Genomic DNA, 22,217 nt, shown 5'->3' with positions numbered 1-22,217 from the left:
TCTTGGAGGGAGCAAAAAGTGAGCTGCTTCCATGTCTTTGCTGGACTGGTTCTCTTGGCCAAGGCAGAGGCAGAGAGAACCAGGTTCCTGACCTTTATTTTTACATCTGTTTCTCTGTGACAAGGCTCTGGCTATTTTCAGTATTACCTTTAAACAAGCTTTATGAGTGGGAAATCCACTTTGTATTCTGATGTCTGTGCCTTTTATAGGATTGCTCTAACTTAAGTTATTATGTTAAGTTTATGACTTAAAATATTGACAATCTCAGAATCATGTGACAGAATTAAAAATTAATGTATGTTGTTATTAGACATTTTTGTATTCTGTTAACTATCAGTATATTGTCTTTTGAGGCTGATGTTTACATTAAAACTCTTACTGGTGCCAACAAAAGCTAAGCTCGCCTGCTTAACAATAGGAATCCTGTTATTACATCTTGATGAGTGCTAAGAGAAAAATGTCTCCCTGCTGCCATTGCTCAATTAGGCTGGAACAAGTAGTGTGAAAGAAAAACATGGGACTCATCACAGCTTATCTGTGAATGTGGCCATATCAAGAAGGTGGGAGTGTTTTTTCAGCCTGTGACACTGAAATACTCCAGCATCTCTGGCTATTGTTAAGGAGCTGTCAGCACCATGGTAGCCTGGCTCCACTAGATGTCCGTCCAGAGAATGTAAGGGGTTAATGCAAACTAAAAGAGATGGAAATTGGAAGACAGGATGAAAGAAATGAAAGCAATTAATCAGCACAAATGTTGCTGAGCCTCTTTCCAAAAATAGCAGATTTATTATGAGCAAGAACAGAAGTATCTTAGTGACATTGGCTTTGCGGTAAGAGAAATATAAATAGAAGCAAGCAGTTATGAAAGGAGTTGAAAGGAGAACTAGAAAACACATGAAAGACATTGAAATTACTTAATCTGATTACAAAGAAGTAGGAACCTCGACATTAAAGCTCATGTTAATATTCTCAAAATTAATTATGAAAATAAAAATTATTAAGATGATCTCGGAAACAGGCATCCTCAGTAACCAACCTAATTTAGTTAGAGGAGGTTTTTTTGTTTGGTGGTTTCTCTGTTTTTTTTAAATTAGCAAATTATGAAAGCCAGGAGGGTAGATGGACTTGACTTATTTTCTTTCTTCCTTTGGCTTATGTGGACTGTAAATCAGTAGTCTGCTTATCCCTTCTCATTAGAATCACCTCTTTGTTCATTAGGAAAGGGTCTAAAAAACTCCTTCATTTTCCTTGTTTCCTAATGGATTGTATCATTGCAATTTTGTTTGGTAAAAAAACAAACAAGGGAGATGATGGTAGACACAATGCAGTCTTATTTTTAGATCCCTGCTTTGTTTTGGCACAGTTCAAAACAGAGTTCTTGGATGTGAACCAGGCCTTTGAAACTTTTGATGAGGTTTAAATCTGATGAATTTCTCTTAAGCACTACCCAACTTACCCTGTTCAATTCGAGCCCACATTTCTCCCTTTATATCTTGAGGCAACCTCCAGTGACGTTCTGGGAGGAAAAATCCTGCACATTGCTGCTACCTTCCCCTCCTTACGAAAAGGTAACCCATTTTTATCAGTCATGTTTGAACATAGTCTGAGGTCTGATGCAAATCAACAAAAACACTTAGAGTTGACATGTGTTTGGCTGGATCTTTGGTCATACATTACTTTGGCACTGCAGATGGCTCAGATATACTAATGAGGTTGTAAGAAGAGTGATCAGCATTTGTGGATATAGGTGTGGTATGTTCATAAGAGGTATGGTTTTGTGTTTTTTTAAGGTACTCTTGGGGTTTGTCTTAATAAATTATTCAAAAAAATGGATTATGAGTACATTAGTTATTAATGCAAAAATTCCAGCCTCTTTGCCAACAATAAATTTCATGGCAATAGTTAAAAAGAGATTACCTAGAAAGTAATATTAAAAATAAAATCTCCTGTATAAAAATGTAGGGGAAAAGATACTTGTCTCAAACTCATTGAAGTAAGACATATTAATATCAGTAGCAGAGCAAGGAATGCTGAGATGTCCAATGGATAGATAGCTACCATAGAAAAAACAGCTCTAGTTTTCTGCAGTGATGAAGGACCAACAGACAAATCCAACCTTAGACAGGAATGGAACCGAATATGAGGGGTTTCCCCTATGTATTGTGTTGCAGAGAAGGCACAATGTTCCACCATAGCCTGGATATACTGAGAGTCAGGCAAGTGTCAGCCTAAGTATGTGTAAGGACTAAAGCTTCTCAGATCACAGGCAGCCAGCTACCTCCCTAAGAGGTTCTCACAGATAGAAATGTGGGTAAAATGCAAGTGCTTGCAATTGCAGAGAGACCAAAAATAGTTAAATATTGATTAACTGAAATTATCAAGTACTTGCTAACTGATAAATTGTAGTAAGATGACCATTTAAGTAGTAAGATTTTCCATTTAAAGTGCTGTTTGTGACAGGAAAAGTTCCAAGATTTTCCATTTAAAGTGCTGTTTGTGATAGGCAAAAGGAAATAAGCAAATATAAGCTCTGCATGTTTTTACTTGGGTCATCCTCATACTGCATCTTCTTCTGGATTTACAGTGCCTTCTAAATGCTCCAACCGAGTTTACAATTTGTGCTTGATCAATGAAACAGCTAAAACTCTATGTTGGGTAGGCCCTTGTGTTCAGAAGGCAAAGCTTTCAGGTTTCAAGGTCTGTTTCCTGTCTTTCCACAGTAAACTCAGAAAAAATGACAGGGAAATGGCCCGTGACAGGGAAATCAGTCAACAAGTTGGTGTTTAAGAAGTTGATGTTAATTTGAATGAAATGGAACAATTAGCAAATTAGTGTGATTTGCATTCAGCTTGTGGTCTAAAGTAATGAATTTTGGCTATTGAGATAAAATTAATTCTGCTAAAATGCAATATAATAGAACTATTAGGATATAATATTTTACATTTTCACATGCAGTTAATAAGCAATTTTCAGCTGCAAATAGGATAATCTTCACTATACCATAATTACACTTTCATGGATATCTTTGATTGTTCTAATTGAGCTGCAATGTGGATTGCAAAGCTCACAGCCCATTTACTGTAAATATCTTGACAATCAGCATATGTCCACTGCAAGTTGATCTTTCTTTGTATTTAGAGACATGTTTGACTTCTGAATGACTTCTAAACCAAGTGACATGTACTTCAACAAACTGAAGCCTTAAGGGGAAAAAAAAAAAAGAAAGAGAAAACCAAATTTTTTTTTACTTTTGTCCTCTGTTTTCATTGCTAGAAATAGTCATTCAGCATCAGTACATGAAAAGCTACCTTTCAATCAAGGAATTATCAGTTCAAATCCAATTTCAAGTTTCTAAACCATTTTCCTGTTAAAAACTCTCTTGGCCATGTAATCGCGTTAGCTGTTGACTGGCTTCTATCTAGGCAAGGCAAAATGTCATGACTGATGCAGAAACTTGGCACATGCTGGCTCAGGCCAAAGAGAATTTCTAAAAGGATTATCCACAGAACAGCCCGTGATACAGGATCACAGAAGAATCCACAGCTGTGTTCACCCATCTCTACACTTAATGCTTTTTATGGCTATTCTATGGAGAATTACTGAAAAGCATTTTGTGGAGCTGTTCTCCTGTGTATGTATTTTGGCTTTAAGTTTTCTTTGTGGATGTACAGTGGATCTATACCACCAGATAATCATTTTTAGGTCTAACTATTATTTCATGGATTAAAGCAGGAAGACCTAAGAAACTGCACATTAAGAATATATAAAAAAATATGCAAATGTTCTCAAAAATAGATGAAAATGTACTCAAATAGAGGGAAGTTTGAATTCATGATGTGTAGATTGTTAGCTAGAAAATAGCTGTGGTATAGGAAGGTAGACCACTTCAAAGGTACAAGACAGATCAGTTCATGGTCACTGTGTTAAGATATGAGGGGGACTGTTTAAGTACATATATATTTTCACATGTTATTCCTTCCAGTTTAGTACCAGAATAAACTCTGTTAGCATAAATTTGCATATTCTGATATGCCTTCCACTGTAACTCTAACTTTTCTTTGTTAAATCAGCACTTCCAATGGGACTGAATCCTGATGGCATCAGTCACATTCTCTAATTTCTATGGTGATGGCTTACCATTTGAGGACACCTCCAAGCTTCCTTCTCCTTTTGGGGTTCTGCATTAGTGTAGGGTTTTTTTGTGGTCTTCAAGGGAGTTAAATTAAATTGCATATCTTGATCCTGCCAGTGCCAGATACATCCACTTTCCAGACCACACCTATAGGCCTGGAAATATAATGAGAGCACTCCAGCAGCTCAAAATTTTCTGCATATGACTTGTCCTTTAGAAGTGGGCTATGAGGAGAATCCTTGTTTTTCAAAGGAGCTCTGACAGGAATCAGGATGCAGCCTGAGAGAGTAGATGACCCTCTCTTCTCCAAGGTGTGGCATGGAGAGGAAAGAAATTGCACAGGAGACCTAAACAAACAGAAGAAAAGCATGTCAGGAGAACTTGTGGAGCAGAGTAGCAGGCATACAGAACATAGCAGACACACAGAAAGGCAGTGTGCTGGCACGGTCTTGGCATTGCATCTATGCTTCAAGAGAAGGGAATTTTTAGCTCCTTTAGAAGTTTACTTATTGAAAGAGCCTTTATTATGCTAACTCTGTGATCACTGCCCTCTGAAAAATTACCCAAAGAATGTATTTGGAATTAGCCGGTGAACTTTGTTCTGTGTTGCCAGCATATTTTGTTTGAACTTCATGCACGGACATGCACACTTCTCAATATAACACTCTCAATTTTTTTTTTCTTCTCATGTAATTTTGCAGCTGCCTGAGAGAAAAATCAAAAAGAACCACTTGGTCTTGACACTTCTAAATGCCTTTTTCTAGTCACAAGAAGAAAAAACATCAGTGATATGGTACTCAGAGTGTGTTTAAGTCATCCAAGTCTTTAGCTATATCTTTCGCTAACATCAAAATTAAAGTGTGTTTATGTGAAGAATTTGCATTACTCTGCCTGTGTATAAAAGAAAATACTTAAATCACTGAATATACTACAATATAAAGTTGATTTTTCCATTAAACATTGCACTGACTCTAAATATTTCTAAGTTTATAACTGGCATAAAAATCAGAGAACAAAATTAGGTGAAAGGATAAGAGAAACTTGACTCATGCAGTAATGTGGTTTTTCAAGGTTCAGCATGTGGATGCACTGCCAGACAGAATTGGATTAAGTTTTCCTTTTGAAATGCTTTCCAAAATATTTTCAAAACATTTGTGTTACAATATAATACAAATCCAGCTAATTCTGAAATAGATTATAAACATGATTAACTTTGTATTGGGAGCTATTCAGAAAGCTTTAGGCAAAAACTCTTGCCATCCTGATGAATTAAGAAGGGATAATATCACTCTAATAGATATTTTTGTACTAGTGTATGTCATAAGGCTTTGTAATTAAATAGTCCCTGATCAAATTACATATGCCAGTTTTGACAGCATGTTGTTTTAAAAATAAATTCCCTTTCATCATGGTCTTCAGACACCTACACACTGATAATGTGTAGATAAATTTCCACTCTTCCCCTTCAAAGAGACCATGTAAACCCCATGTTATGTTTTCTGGATCAAGATCATATTCAACCCCCCAAATTTTACTTTATATAACTTTTCTGGGTATGGTTTTAATTATTTTCCTTTATTTCTGCTTTCTTTTAATATGTACACAAATAGACTGATGGGCAATTTGAACAAAAATAGCCTCAATTTAAGTAATGAATGTGAATCCAGGTTAGACTGTCCCAGAGTTTTTTTGTGAGTATCTGGACTATTGCTGCAGATTGCAGCTAGTATTGCAGGGACTTCTTTAGCTCAGAGGAACATGGATTTCAAGGTGCCCTTGTGATACTGGAGACGTTTTGCAATGAGTGTGATATTATACAGTGCTAGATAAAAGGAGCTGATTGCAAAGCTTTCATTCTTGTCAGTACCTGGGAAAATATCAGTACAATCTCCTGTGGTCAAATCCTTCCACTCAACTACAGAAAGAAAGATTTTCCTATATAGTATCTATTAGTTTCTTCAGTTTGTGTCACAAGGAGTTAACTGCTGTCTATATAAAAATAAATAATGCATTATAAAGAAAATATCCATGATAACTGTGATGGTTTTTCTCTGCTATAAAGGTCTTATACTTCAATAACAGATGAATAATAAATACATGTCTGTAGATTCAGAGAGGTTAAGAGCATAAGACCAGACTTGCTGCCTAGAGAGGTTCTGAGATCTCCACCCATGAAGCTGTTCCAACATGGGCTGGATGAAACCAAAGCAACCACACTCACTTCAGAACTTCACAGATTTGGGACCTCCAGAGTTCCCTTCCATTCTACATTCATGTTTACATTTATATGCACATATATATACACATATATATGTGTATATGTGTGTGTATTTCTTAACAGTTCATATTGACAAAATAAGAAATCTAATGATCAGACTTTTCTCATTTCCACATTTTCAACTATGTATATATCTGGACATTTAAATACAGATTTAATACAGGGGTTTTTTTTGTGGTTTTGTTTTGTTTTGTTTCATCTTGGTTTGGTTTGTTTATTTTTTTTTCTGGGGGGTGTTTTTTTGTTTGTTTCATTGTTTGTTTTTTTGGCTACTTCTGTATTTGCTCTTCATTGCTATCCAACTAGCATTCTAGTTTTCTAACAAATAGTGTTCTGCTACTTTTGCTGATCATTCTTTCCAGCTATTTCTACAGCTTTAAGAATGGTGCTGCCTTTATTCAGTCATGCAAGACACAGACAGGGACACTTTGGCTATGTAGTTCAAAAGACTATTTCAAAGAAGTAGTACTTGGGGACTTAACTCTGCAGGAATTCCTCTTACAAAATTTAGTAATTGGACAATAGTATACTGCCACTCCTGAGCTCTGTAACAAGAGTGCCATGCCATTCTTTAAACCTGCGTATGTAACAGGAATCATCCCAAGCTGTTCAATAATTTTTGCACATGCCCTTTTGCCAATCTCTTTTTTCTAATTCTGTTTTGAAAAGTGACTGATTTTTCTGTCCAGAACTGTCTTTCTGGATTATAAGATTTTAGCCTGCTGATTTGGCAATCACAAAAAGAGATATTTAAAGACAAGAAATTATGTCTGTGTGGCAAGAAGTCCTTGGGTGGAAGAGGACTGCTTCATTATGTCACCTGTTACAAGATGACATTTCATTTACATTGCTTCTCCAAATTGCTTTCAGCACAGAATAGACTGGATGTAAAAGCACTCCATGTTGGCGCAAAAAAAAAAAAAAAATTGAATGAAAATTCATCATCGGAGAATAAGAGAATAAGAAGTGAAAATAAATCCCCAAAGTAGAAAAGGTGGTGATGAAGATAGGCTGCTGTAACTTCAGTTTTTTATGTGCTTGTGAAATATAATCCTGTCTCTAATTAAATAAGCACAGAGCTGTATTTCTAAACAAGGCAAATCCTAATTCCATTTATTACAAATTGTAATGCAGAAGTCTTCTCCCTCATTCATTTCTCCATTCTTGCCCTTGCTCTCTTAAATTAATAGTGGTAGATACATGTTACATCTTCACAAGTTACCAGTTGTAGTGACCTTGACATGCAAAAACTAGGTGGGAAAACTTATAGATCAAAGTTTTTAGCTATTGAATAAAAGCTCTGCTTAAATTGTTATATTGAAGATATTAAAAAAAATATATTGTAGCTTAAAAGTGAGCTTCTTTAATAAAAGTAAAAGACGAAATTTAAGACAGGGACAGTGGATTCTACCTGACAGGTGAGAAAAAGCAGTTGGACTTGCTATCATTCATCAGCAGTTTGAAACTCCATGAATAGGTATTGGCTGGTGTCATATAAGTGTTGTTATATTATTTTGGACATTACATTTAAAAAAGTATGGCCTCAGTCTAATGTTTAGGAATGAATATAGGTCTTGAAATTCAAGCTAAAATTATGCCGACTGTTGCAGTCATTAGAGGAAAATTACATCCCAGTGGGATATTTCAGTTACAGTGATAGTGTGATATTGTTTATTTAGTGCATTTATTTGGATTTTGTGCACTCTTGCTTTATCTTTTCTGAAAGTATTTAAGATAAGTATTTCATACTCTTAGTCTTGATTTTGAAATACAGCAAAATCTGATAAATTTTCGACAATACTGCTGACTGAATTTAGATGACCTCTAATGGTAAAAAACAATGCCAGAAAAAATAGGCAATAATCTGTGATTACCATATTAAATTATATTTACAGAAGCAAAGCAGAATTATAAATTTCCATCTATGTGCAAAGAAATTTTTCAGATGAAAAGGCATAATAAAAGTTCAGCACCTTTCCTGCTGCTGTAAATGAGTATATACACATTTCAGTAATTTGGAGGAAATGAATATTGAATATTCTTACTTGTGAATCTGCATGCACTTGATTACTATTCCTTTATTTCACTGCTTCAGAAATCTTAATTCAGTGAAATTTGTATGAAGAGCAAGTATCCATTTGACCAATCCAAGTATAAAATGTGATGCATAGTGCATGCCAGACCCTGCTCTATTTTTCAGTCTTCTGTGCTTTGAAATAGGTTTTGTTTTTCTTTTGGCAAAGTGGCAGCACAACTCCTTACAGCTGTTACAACATTTTCATGGCAATGCATATTGTTATGGACTCATAGTCTGTGTCTTATATGCATGACAGATTTTTTTTTAAAATCCTCAATCAGTAGGATTTTTTTCTTTTTTAAACAACAGAACACCTCTAATCCATGTGCAGTAGGTGTTAACATGTGCAGCATTTTAATGAAAAATGACCTCTGGATAGTAATCCTATTTCTTTTAAACACCAAAAAAATTTTTCACTTGGATTTTAATGTATTAGAAATTTGTCTCTGCTGACTCTCTTCCTTATGTTCATTTTCCACATAATTTAATAGAATTGCATAATTTAGTATAGGATTATTAAACCATCCCACAATTTGTTTTTTGGTTGAAACAGTTATCTACTAAATCTGAACTGATTTAATAACTGCTATAAAATATGTTTAGCATTCATAGAAACACATATACTTAATTTCTAAGACATTTTTATCAGGTTTTGCTCTAAGGCACAGTACACTTAGGAATAAACAAACAAATAGATTGGTTTATTTATAAACAATAAAGTCCAAAGCAAGCTCCTAAATGAAACACTGATTAATTCTTACATTCCACATATTCTAAGCACCCATAGGAATATAAGCAGCTGGGAGGCATTTCTGAACAGGGCCATGCAAATGATTGTTTGGGTTTTCTGTTTGTTTATTTGGCTGCTTTGTAGTCAAAAAGCTCATTTCAGCCTCTGTGCTGCTCCAGTAGAACCCTCTGTGTTTCTTTCTTTTTCATAGAAACAAAATGGTGGCCTTCTCATTTCAAAATACTTTTCAACCAGCCTGATCCCAAAAGCTAGACTTTCTAAATCTGTTCAGCTGTTCTTGTGGCAATATGTAAATGCATTTTCTTAGGAGATACCTTGGAATAATTGATATGGCCTTTTTCTGACTAGAGCTATATTTCAGTAACAATAAAATCCCACAAACAGACATCTAAGAGGGAGCAATGGCCACAATTATTTTGGCTTAGTAGATATTATTTCATGTACTTTGACTTGTGCATGATCTAATAAACTGGCACATTAAAAAAATAAAGATTTCAGCAGCAGAAATATGTATCCATAAGGCTGTCTGACACAAATGTGTGCAGCAGTGATTATTTTTGTTTGCTCATCCATGAAACTTCACAGATTTGAAATATGGAAATATTTTGCTCTTCTGGAGGCACAATGCATCTTACACTTCCCCAACACACTGATGTGTAGAGAACATGAATCTGCACTGTTAAAGGACCAGTGAAGCTATAATTAATTTTTCTTAAATAAAAAGGCCTGGGTAGATCTGTACACTATGCAATTATATATTTAGCTGACCCAATAAATATTATTACCACTAATTTAAACAGGGAAAGATAAAATATGTTCTGCCTGAATAAGCAATTAATTACAACAGTTTCACAGATGAGGAAATACTTTACGATAAAATCAATTTTTTGTTTTGTTTGCCCCTTTCTTCTTATCAAAATGGTTTTTCACTGTAAGAACAGTAAGAAAATAATGAAAGAAAATAATAGTATTACCAAACTGTAAAATCACAGAAACTCTTATATTTTAATTACATATTTGCCCTTCAGCAGTCTTTGAGAAGATTAGGAGATGAGTTTTTTACTTGTTTGGAATGCTAGATATAGACTTCTATGGAATTTTTTTCATTGTGTGACTCTGTGTTCATGAAAATAAAATTTCTATTTCCTTTGGCCAAGGTAACTGGTTTAAGAGCATGTAAGTACACCATTCTGTATGGCTGAAACCTGGGAGTACCATACCCATTTTTTGCCAGTTGCAGCAGTCAGCTCTGTTACTGACTGGCAGAAAGTTTGAAGGAATATGTCCATAAGTAATGGATTTTTACATTATCATTTTCCCTTCTGTATTTACGACTCTGTAGAACTAAAATATGAAGAACATCCAGAAAACACTTCACAGAGAAGCTGTAAAACACTAGCCTAAGAAACTAGAACAGCCTAAACTGCATTTATTTTTAAGGGGAGCCTGGATATATACCAGTACATTTTCAGACCTACTGAAACCATATTGAGGCTGAAGGAACAATGAAAAGAGCCTGTAAAAATTTTGTAATTCATAGGTTTTGTAGAACATAGTCTGTTATATCAAAAAACCCACAGGTGCTAGACATATTTTCTTCCACAAGTTTTTCAGAGATACCAGAGAAACTTGAATGACATTTTAAAATTATGAGTTCATTCAACAGATTCAAGTGTTACTGTGCTAGAGAACTGTTTGCTGTGGTTTTGACAGAAAAATTCCATCTTTGTGTGTGTGAGTATCTTGTAGTCAATTGTGGTTACCATAAATTGTGAAATTATTTGCACTGCTGTAAAAGGCATCTTTTTTATGCCTGAAGGTGTAAGAATTCAATCAAAGAGGGACTATGAAATCTTCCATTTACAAAGCAGAAACCAGATTGTGTGACCAAAATATGTAACAGATTGAACACTCAATTGTTCCTCAGAAGCTTTCATTGTCAACTCTGACTCAGCAAGATCTAAGCCCGACCCTTGCCACCCCTCATTTGGGGTGATAGAAGGTAATAAAGCATTTGAGAAAAAACATATTTTGAGAATGTGGCATGTATTTCATTAACAGAATAGCTCTTTCAAGAAATATTTTATTAAGAACTAGTATCCCAGTTGTGTTTCTAATATATTTTATATAGATACCATGTGTGAATTTTCAGAGTACAGGTGTTGACTAATTACTGGGACATGATTTTTAATCAACCAAGTTCAGCTAAAAGGCTAAATTCTCTGTGTATCTAAGTCTGTAAGTCTTATAAGTATAAATGACCTACGTTCCCATTGTGTTTTATTTTGGTAATGATCAGAACAGTGCAGATTATTTTTCTCTATACAGATTGGTATTTATTTTATTCTTTCCTCTGACTGATGATAACTGATGCTATAATTCCCAAGGCTGTATGCAAAAATGACAAGACTCACTTGTATTGGCACTGCAAAATAAGCATATTCATTGCAGTATTTATGTGTGCTTGATACTTTTCATAATCTATGTCTTCTATGGTATTAATTTATTTGACATATGAGAAGCAATTTTTCTCAGACTGCATATAAACATTTCAGAATGCATTTGTTGAAGAAAGAATGAAGAATAGAGGTAGATTGACAAGTAGTTTTATTTAATTATATGTGATTAGTATAATTAAACTATTTTTTATGATTAATAACAATAGAGTGATATAGAATAAATATTTGTGAAGAAAAATGACTACTCTTGTCCCTTGGCTATATAGTTGTCCATAAGACAGCGGCAAAGTGTTCTCTCTTGGTCAATTCTATATTTGGGTTTCTGACACTTCCCTAGAAGAAGACATCACTGATAAAAGACAAGAATATCATCTGTGTATTCTAATTATTAGGGTGTAGAAAAACTGAATGGTTACATGCATGCCAAAATTATATTCTCCCACTTTTTACAAAGCATGACTGCATGCTAGTCTTGGGGCAAAGACCAAGAGATGACTGGTTTGGATTCGCCACCTGGGACAGGCTTAACATACCTACTAGGTAGCTTGAGGCAGTTTCCTTGTTAGTGTTTCCTTGTCAGTGTGAATAACTACTGAAGTGCCTCATCAGAGACATTTAACATTTTGTGTGTATTGTGGCCTAACTGTGTTTGAAGTCATGACAATATGGGTGAGTACCTATATTTAAACTACTTTGTTCCTTCTCTGGGGTGTCTGGAAACACACAGGGAGAGGGCCACTTTTAAACTGGTACTGAGCTTTTCTACTGACTAACCAAGAAGGCATGTAGAGGGGCTGTCAGGATGATTTGCAGTGTTAAAAAAAAGTTTAAAAAGTCCCACTTGTTTAGCTGCATCAGGACTCACCTTCCTAAGGACAGATGTCCGTGGCTTAGGTATTGCAATAGTTGTCTGCACCCTACTCCAGCCTTTAAATGTTGATCAAGTCGAAGCAGGTCTGAGCTAAACTTTGTGATACATGAAGTTGAATTGGCACTTTGGGGCCTCTTGTTCATATCTATAAGAATATGAAGGGAGGTTATAAAGAAGACAGAAACACGCTGTTTTTCAGAGGTGCCCAGTGACAGAGAAAGAGCCAATGGACACAACATGAAACAAGGAGGTTCCCTCTGAATATCAGGAAACACTTTTCACTGTGATGGTGACTGGGCATTGGCACAGACTGACAGGCTGTGGAGTCTCCATTCTTGCAGATATTTAAAATTTGTTTGGACGTGGTCCTGGATATGGGCCAACTCTAGGTGGCCCTGCATGGGCAGAGGGATTAGACGAGATGACCGCAAGATGTCCCGTTCAAACCCAGCCATTCTGTGATTCTGAGACCACATGATGTGTGTTTTCTCAACAGGATTTCAGAATTATGGCTTCTTTCACTGATTCATTGTTACAGAGATTGATATCTAGGTTTTAATACCACAGGGTACAGAGAAAAAAAAGCACATGGCACTATTTTTATCTTATAATTTAAATAAAGATTTAATCTCAACACTTGGCTGGGTTTCTTGGGCAGGAATGTATCTGCTAAGTAGTGCAATCATTGGAACAAAATATTCTGTGCAAGTTAGAACAAGAATTAGGACAGGAAATGGAATGGAGTTTTCCTATTCTAAAGGTATTTTTTCAACTGATAAATTCCAAATTAATTATATTTTTCACTCTACATTTATTTTCATTTAATATTAAAAATAATATTTTAAATGAAGTCATTAGACATATTTGTATGACCAACTTGTGCTTTAACTAAGTGTACTTCATTGACAGAAATCCTTTAATGTTAATTCACAGAAATGTTATTAGAAGCACATTGTGAAACTTATATTTGATTATTGTTGAGTTGCAAGCATGCAATATCTTCTCTACTTTGCAAATGTCTGTGGATTTTGCATATAGATATATGGCAGCTAACTTTTATTGCATATTTACACCCCTCAACAGGATTTGTAATTTTTAAAGGATTTAACAGTGCTGAAAGCTCTGTTCTCAAATACTGTGCAATTTCCTTGTCTTTGCTCTTAAATTGCTTGTATATTTTCTTAGTCCTAACTCTGTTTTGCCATTAAAGTAAATGAATTACGACTGTTCTATTCTACAAGTTCAGTTGCACAATCCTTTCTTAAAAACATCAGTAAACAGCACAGAATTTAGCTGGTATATCAGTGCTGTACCACTGTACCACAAACACACCCTGCTAAACAAAGGATACGGTTCAGGTAAAAAATGTCATTCCACATAAACCTTGGTCCTTGTTTTCTTGTAAGTATATTAATTTTAGTAATTTTGATCACAGTTTCTTCCCCACCACAATTTTCCATTACTGTGTTTTGTAATTTTATGTTTTGTAAAGACTGCAATACTGTGATTTTAAGTGTATGTTACTTTCTAAGAAGTCCTTGCTGTCTTTGGTGAAATTATTTACAATTCTGCAACATGACCACAAAATGATAGTGATACATGACAGTTTTGCTTGGGTAGCACTTAGCATCCTGTCCTACTTGCTTCAAAGAGACATAAGTGAACACTTAGAAACAGAATTACAGGCTCTAGGGGATTAAGAAAATCACAGAATATTCAGTATTTTTACTTAAATAAAACATACTAAATATGTGGAGAGGCCATATAAATTATTTATGCATATAAAGCCACTGTGACATTTTTTAAAAGTTCCATTTTGCATGTAACTTATCATTTATAATCACAGTGATTTAAATAGTATTAGGGCAGATTATCACTCTCTGCACTTCCTGCAGATATACACTCACAAATGTACATGTGCACACCTGTCTGGGAGTCTGAGGAAAATACAGTCTGTGACAGGATGTTTGTCATACGGCAGAGCTTAGAGGAGGACAGTTCTTTCACTGTAAGGAAATTCATAAGAAAACAGTGTTCCTTACTACAGTTCAAAATGTGGCCAAGCATCAGACTCCCCTGAAGTTTTCAAGGTTTTTGGGGTTTGCTGAACTACTTCTCAGTTAAGTTATTCATGAGCAGCTGGGCTCATGGGTGAGTGTGGTATGTGTTTGTATGGGCATGTGATTTACACAAAATGTGATGCAACATAGAAAAGTAAAAGAACCCCTCATCAGCAGCAACCAGCTCAACAGAACAGGGGTGGTGTGACTTTACAAGAAATGCACCTAATGCAAAATTATATGTTTCAGTAGTGGGAACATTTCAAAACCTTTGGCTGTGGTTTGGCATACTTGCTAATGAGATCCAAAGAGAAAAATCTCTGTTTCTGTTTTGTTTGGGCTTTTTTTTCAACACCTTACGCTGATCTTAACCATTGCAAAACTGATATTGGATATGTAAGATTTTTATTTGAAAAGGTTTAATGTTTTTTAAAAAGAAAATTAATAGTTCTCATTCCCCAAGAATAACATAATTATAAGCAGGTGACTTTTGCTGATATTCCCTGAACGGGAAGGAGGTGTAATGATGTAGTGACAAAATTATTTCTGCGTAGGGTGTGCTGTGGAAACCTAATGGGCAATGTGCAGTGAGGTGAGAAGAGAGCTGCTGCAGGTGTGCAGCTTTGCAAGGTGCTAATTAAAAAGCAGGTGAACACAAGTAAGGAACAGAGTTTGCACTTATAGAGGTGGTGGGGAATGAAGTCACTGTGCAAACTCCTTGTCTTGTAATGCACAATGATGAAAGGGTCCTGATTCTTCTGTTTTGCCTGATGTAGCTACAGCTGAACAAATTTAGTCCACAGTAAATGTTCAGTTCTATATTTTAGAAAAAACAATCCTACTCTGTTATAAAATGCTGACAAGAAATAGAGAAAGACTTCTCTTGTTAACTCACGTGTTAAATTTTAAAATCTCTTGTGGGAAATGGAACATTGACAAAGGTAGACATGCTTTTCCAAAATTTGTGCAATAGGCTGCTGAATTTAAACTGCCATTTGAATGCCAACTGCCAAATAAATCAAACCTGGTATTTCCTAGTGAAAAAACGAAAATGTCAATTTTAACTGTTATTATGTAGGCAAAGTATGAAGAAAATCTCTCCCATACTTCAAGTCTTACATAAATATTTCCACCAAGACAATAAATCAAATTTCCAATAATTTGCATGAACCAGTAATCAATCAGAAAATTGTAATTGGCCAATACAATATTTCATTTTGATAGCTTGAAAGTCCTGAATTCCAAATTTGCTAGGTATTTATATTTTTTCCTAAATATAAAAATTAAATTTAAAAATCATATTCTGAATCTGAAAAAGGAAGTTTTTACTAAAGATGTGAACTTGGAATTATAAAGTTTAAAAAATGTGGAAACATGAGGTTATGTCTGCTTTTAAACTTCATGTTTTTCAACATCTCTAACACTTTTTCCTGAGATTAATTTTGAAAAGAATGTCATTGCTGTGCACTGATGAGTAGACAGAGTATATTTGTTTTGGGGTGTGTCCTTTGTATATAATATTTTCACATTCAACCACTGTAACAGGAGTTTGTGAAGACTATCAAATAAAGCTGAACAAAATAAATTAATTAGTCCTTTTTTTTCCCCTCATAAAATTCTATGGAGTAATATATCCTATTGTATTTTGAAAAATTGTATTTGTTGCCATCAACAGAATTTTATTCAAAAACCTTTACTACTTGGCTTTGCTTGAATGTTTCAGATAGTTACTTTGTGTGGACTATTTGGAAACTTCCAGAATTTTGGTGCTTCTTTTTGATTAGTTATTCACATAAGCTCTTCAAATATGAAGTGCATTGATTTCAGTACCTAAACTTGATTAATATAAATTTCTCAGATGGAAGTGCTTTCATTCTTGCAACAATTTAGTTAAAGTCATGCCATTTTCTAAGTGAATAAATATAGCATGGAAGATTTTAGTTCTGATGCCCAGAAATGAGGATTTAAGAATAGGAAAGTAGTAGAATAATATTTTGAAAGAAATGAGCTTTGTATTAAAGCAGATCAAGCAGGTGGCAATACCAAGGAGACATTTGTAAGCAATACTATAGATATAGATGGTCTTTTTAAGTGGGATAGGGAATATTCTGAGATATCAAACATCCTCGGTCATTTTCATAGGGCCATTTTTAGTTCTTTGATTTAGGCAACTGACAAATTAAGCAAGATTTTAATGGCAGACAATGAAATATCTGTCAGAATCTGGGTATATATGATTCATACCTAGGCACAGAGGAGACACCTGGAAAAGCAGGGAGCTGAGCTGCAGTCTCCCAAGGCCCAAATTAATGCCCACTCCATTGAACAGCCTTTCCTCCTTCAGGTAAATGAACAGAACTGGTCATGTTCCTAATTAGAGGGACATTAAATCTTTGCCTTATGATTGCGTAACTGCGCATTTCACCTTCAAGGACTTGTATGTAAAAACTTGAAATAAAACCCTGTAAATTTTTTTTTTTCCTAAAATCTATCTATAGTTAGAATCTCATTTAGATATATGTTGCAAGTGATCTCAAAAGATCATAGTTGAGTTAAACTCATATTTAAGGGACAATTATTTTGCAATTCCTCATACTAGATAACAGTACACTATGCTAACATAGAGTTTTCCACTAGAGAACCTTGCAGATTTAATGCTAATTATTAGTTTAATGACTGAGAAAATCAAGGCAGAGTCTGGTGCTCAGACTTAATATCAGGAGAACTACATAGTAAGGGGGAACACGAATGAGGACCAGAGAGCAGGAAGCTCTACTTGAACAGCTGTTGCATCTGATGGAAAGACCACTGAGAAATCCCAAGTCTTTCTATGGACTCCCAGGGAAATTAGTTTTGGGTCATGAAAAGCTGATTTTGCCTTTCAGTGCTGGCTGAATTATAAGAGCAGTAGTTTGGGGGTGGTTTTGATGTGATTTTTCCTCATAACAACTAGCATGATCACATATATAAGCAAGGCAGAGCTGCCCTGAACTGAGAGAATGTTCCTGAAGTCAGTCTCAGTTGTATGTATTCCATAAGAGAGGATTCACAACTCTCTTAAGCCAATAAAAAGAGCATCAAAATAAGAGAATTTTAATCAAGGCCTATTTTCTAAAACTGGAATATTCTTTATCTCTTTTGAGCACAGATATTTTCTTCTTGCTTTAGGGATTTAAAACAAAATTATTTTGGTATAAATGCATAAATATATGTGTACCCATAAAGGCTTTGCAAATTGGTCTCCAAAAGTTGACATTTCATCCTGCAGTGATTTAAAAGAAATTAAAATTTAAAAAAAAAACCAACCCCAAAAAAACCCAAACAAACCAGCAAAGGTAGGACACACAAACCAGCTGAAGTGCTTTTGAAATGTCAGTATTTTCGAGGTACAGTAATTTTGCACAGAAAAGTCAAGCCAGCCCCACTGATATGTAACTTGTTTCTATAAAATACATGATAAATGAATCAAACATACAAATGTGGTTTTCCTACTAAGGTAAATTTCTCATGGATATTTTCACTCTGTGGAGCCTTGGTTCTGCTTTGTCTGATAGTAGGGGTAAATGACATAGTAGGGGTAAATAAGTTGTATCCCACTGCCATTAGTTAAACATTTGTTAGTTACCATTTATCTGTGAAGTTTGTGAACTTCCAAAAAAGTCACAAGTTTTTAAGTATTATCCATGTAGCCAGTATAACATGTCATTTTGTAATCTGTGAAGGCTAAGAATTCTCTTGTATTTTAGTCTAATTTCATCTTCTCAGGCATGTATGTATTTTTAGGAAGATCAGAACACAAGACTGTAAGGTGTTTCATTTTAATAGATTAGCAGTTGAAGAGAAACAAAGAACCACAGTGCAGAGATTCATCCAGGTGGTCCAGAAGGTGAATGTAAGTTGTATATTGAGAAGTATGGATGAATTTACGTGCTGCTCCTAGAGGAGGGTCAGTATTGTGTAGCATTCCTCCTAGCTGGCATGGGAATACATACCTCTGATCTAAACTAATATTTAATTCTCAAAAGTAATGTACCATGTGGTAGTGGGGCCTTCGGTTAGTGTGGTAATAAAAAGCATCTTAATTGGAAATTCTTTTGAGAACTTGCATGTACTGTACATTATTAGCCTGGGGTAGGTCATTCTCCCCTCCATTAGTTTTCTGACTGATAGAACACATACACATTCTCCAACCTCTGTAAGTAGAGAATATTGCCCCCCCCGCTGCTATTTTCCTCAATAGCCTTCCAATATTTTCTTACTCTAGTAAAACAGGCTGATGTAACAATTTGGTATGTATTGCTTAAAGCTACTTCCATTGTCTTTGGACAGGTTGGCTGCTAGCTGAAACGGATTTGTTGAAACAACGTGCTTTTACCAGGCTACAGTCGCTTCTTCTCTTAGCAACAAGGGGTTCTGACGTTAGCAAGCTTATTTTGGAAAGCTCTGTTCTGCTCACTGTGGGATCCGCGCACCCCAAGGGCTTGAAGTCAAACTTTGTAACTTCTAGTTTAGTCAACAAGCTGCAGGAACATCCTAGAGACAAAGAAAATATTTGCTTTGAAAAAGAAATAAATCTGAGAATATGGTAAATAATTTCTTAGGGTAACAATGAAGATGCCATAATGGCTCAAATATCTAGTTTGCTGTTGATTTACATTGACATTTTAAAATCAAAATAGTATTAAATAGGCTAATGACATTCAGAAGCCTGTAGCTGAAATTAGGCAGTTTGTATTAAAAAATCAATAGGATATTCTGGTTAAAATAGGATATAGCAGTTCTAGAAGATTAATTGATTTAAAAAAATGAGGAAAACCTAAGAAAAGGTGGAAAACCTTATCTTGCAACTTCACTGACCCCCTTTTTCCCCTTGATAATAAAGTGAACGATGTTTTATCTGTAAAAATGTTTACAGGCTGGATAAGACTACAAATACAGATGAATATTCCTGAGAATTCTCAGCCTGGGGAAGCTTCCAAGGGTTTTCCAACCTTATTCTGTGGGTCTCAGGCAAGTGGAGGAGAATTTAGCTGTGAAAGGATATAAGAGAGAATAAATCTTAATAATACAGTAATACTACCCATTTCAGTGTTATTTGAGTATGAGTATTCACACACCTAAGTTTAGGCACTTGTCTCAAGTGTTTTGCTGAGTTAGAGAATGAGGACAGCCTGGAGGAGCTGAGAACTGGCACATTGTACATGAAGGAAAATACTCCTGCTCCGTGTCTGAAAGTGTACTTTGTCCGCACCTCCACGTTTCATAGAGATGACTCCTGTCTCAGTGTTAGTAATGACTGACCATCAGGATAGGTGTCTCTTGGGCCAGGCTTTGATCATTCTTAGAAGAAAAGTGCACCTCAGTTCCCACTGACCTCAGCAGGGCTGGAGAGGACTGAGCGTTTTAAAGGTATCAATCCAGGTAGTACTTGTGTAGGAGGTGGCTCCCAAGAATTGGAAAGAAATCATTATTCTTTGGGAAAAGGATTTTGACACAATGACATGTTGCTCTGGTGTGCCATCAGATGTGTTTCCCTTTATCTCCTGAGTGTGAATATGTAAGCGTCAGGACTAGAGGGAGAGCAGACTTGATAAACCCTTGAGGGCTCTATACTCACAGGACAAATATTGCTATGGAGGAGTGCAGTCACTGACTGCAAACAAAGCAAATTCAAGGAGAAAATCCCTCTGAGCTAAGATTTTTAAAGTAATCGTTTTAAGATTTAGTGTTACTTCTGTGTTATTCAATTTCTTTTTTTAAACATGTAAGGGCATAGTTCCAAGAAAGTTACTTTATAATAAAATACACTGGTGTTTCCAGGGTTGTTAATGTGTGAGCTACTGTATAAACCTACAGCTCCAGCTGCTGGCCAATTTTTCTGGTTTTTCTCAGCCATAAGAGGTAAAAGAATTTTAAGAAAAGCATCTTTTTCCACATAGAAAAAATAATACATAAAAACTAGTAATAAATAGTCATATTTTTTTCCTAAACCCACATATGTTTAGAGACCTTCCAATTCCCTTTTCAAGGCCAGCCTTGCATTGTGTAACAAACAGGATACATGATTAACATGGCACAAATCACAGGTAGGTGAATACACTGAGTCACAAAGTCACAATGCTGAGGTACATATATATACACACATATATATGTATATGTATGATTGATCTAGATATCATTAAACTCTCCTGTGCCTTACCATCAAGAGATATTAGTGGATTGTATGTTTCAAACTAAAAGATAAAATGAAGCTTCTAATTTAGATAGAAGTCATTGCTTTTATTTGCTTGACAAAATAAAAATACAAAGAACTTCTTGCGTATGGGAAGACTGCACTCAAGACATGTTATCCAAATGATAAACCAAACCCACAATTAAATTATGGAAGTTGTTAAAGATAACAAGGGAAGTGACAAGGAGTAAAATGCCTTCCTTGAGGAATAAATTAGCATAAAATGTAGCAGGATCTTGCCATTGTCTTATTTTTAGGCCAGGTTCTGGAGTACACTGCTGAATACACAGTGATTGCCTAGTGGATCTGACAGTAGATCTGTTAGTAGAACTGTTTTCATGAAGCTTTACTATAAACGTAAGTGAAGTCATAGGAGAAATGTTGAAGCAACTCAAAATGTATCTGATTGGCAGAGGTGTGAGTTCAGCATCGAGGATCATATTTGGGAGACTGAAAAATCAATAAAGTCTCTTCAAACTGAACTTATCTGAGCCTCTAATGCTATAAAATCCCATTAAAACCTATTAATGAAACAGTGTCTCTAGAAACACACCCCTCAAAATAACCTCAAACTCCTCCCACCAAAAACCAATCAAACAACCAAAACACCCATCATGCCCCACTCAGACAATGCTACTGATTCAGATTGTGGTTCCATATTACCTATGTGCTGTGAGTGCTCATTGTTCCAGAAAAGAAACTGCAGTTGTTTTCCCCTCAGATTCATTTTACTAGCAGCAGATGGGTCTAGACCTCTGCAGAAGCACAGCCTGGGGCAGGCAGATATTGTAGGACTCTACTGTGAGGTCAAAGAACTCAGACCCTTCTGATGACTTGCATGAAAGCCAGGATAATGAGATCTAATGAAATTTCCTTTTTCCTGATTTTGTGGGGTATCCTACAATTTTCAAATATTAACCAGATTAAAATATGTAAGTAAGAGCCATAAATTTAGCTTGAAAGATTAGGAAATATCAGAATTACCTCTGCTTTAATAAGGCTCTTTTGACTCTATCAGGCACCTGTGGTATGACTTCGTTTTTAATTACACGATCACATGCTATTTTTCAACAGTAACCCTACCTCATTTAGTTAATAGGTCATCTCTGTTCCAAGAATGGTCCCAGCTTGTGTAGTTAAAGATGCTCATAGCTTACACGTGGAACCACAGCTCCTCATACCTTAGTTCTCCACATGTAAATTAGGTATAATAATAGCATGCTGTCTCACTGGTATGTTGTGAAAATAACTTAATTGTTGTTTGTGCATCACTTGGTGACTACAGCAGGCAACAGGAAAGCCCAGGAGGAAAATAATAATTTCGTATCTAGAGAAAACCTTGAGTCACATGCATTAT

This window comes from Passer montanus, unplaced genomic scaffold (genome assembly GCF_014805655.1).
Source record: "Passer montanus isolate IOZ18808 unplaced genomic scaffold, ASM1480565v1 scaffold3, whole genome shotgun sequence".
Lineage (NCBI taxonomy): Eukaryota > Metazoa > Chordata > Aves > Passeriformes > Passeridae > Passer > Passer montanus.
Note: the sequence above shows the minus strand (reverse complement) of the source record.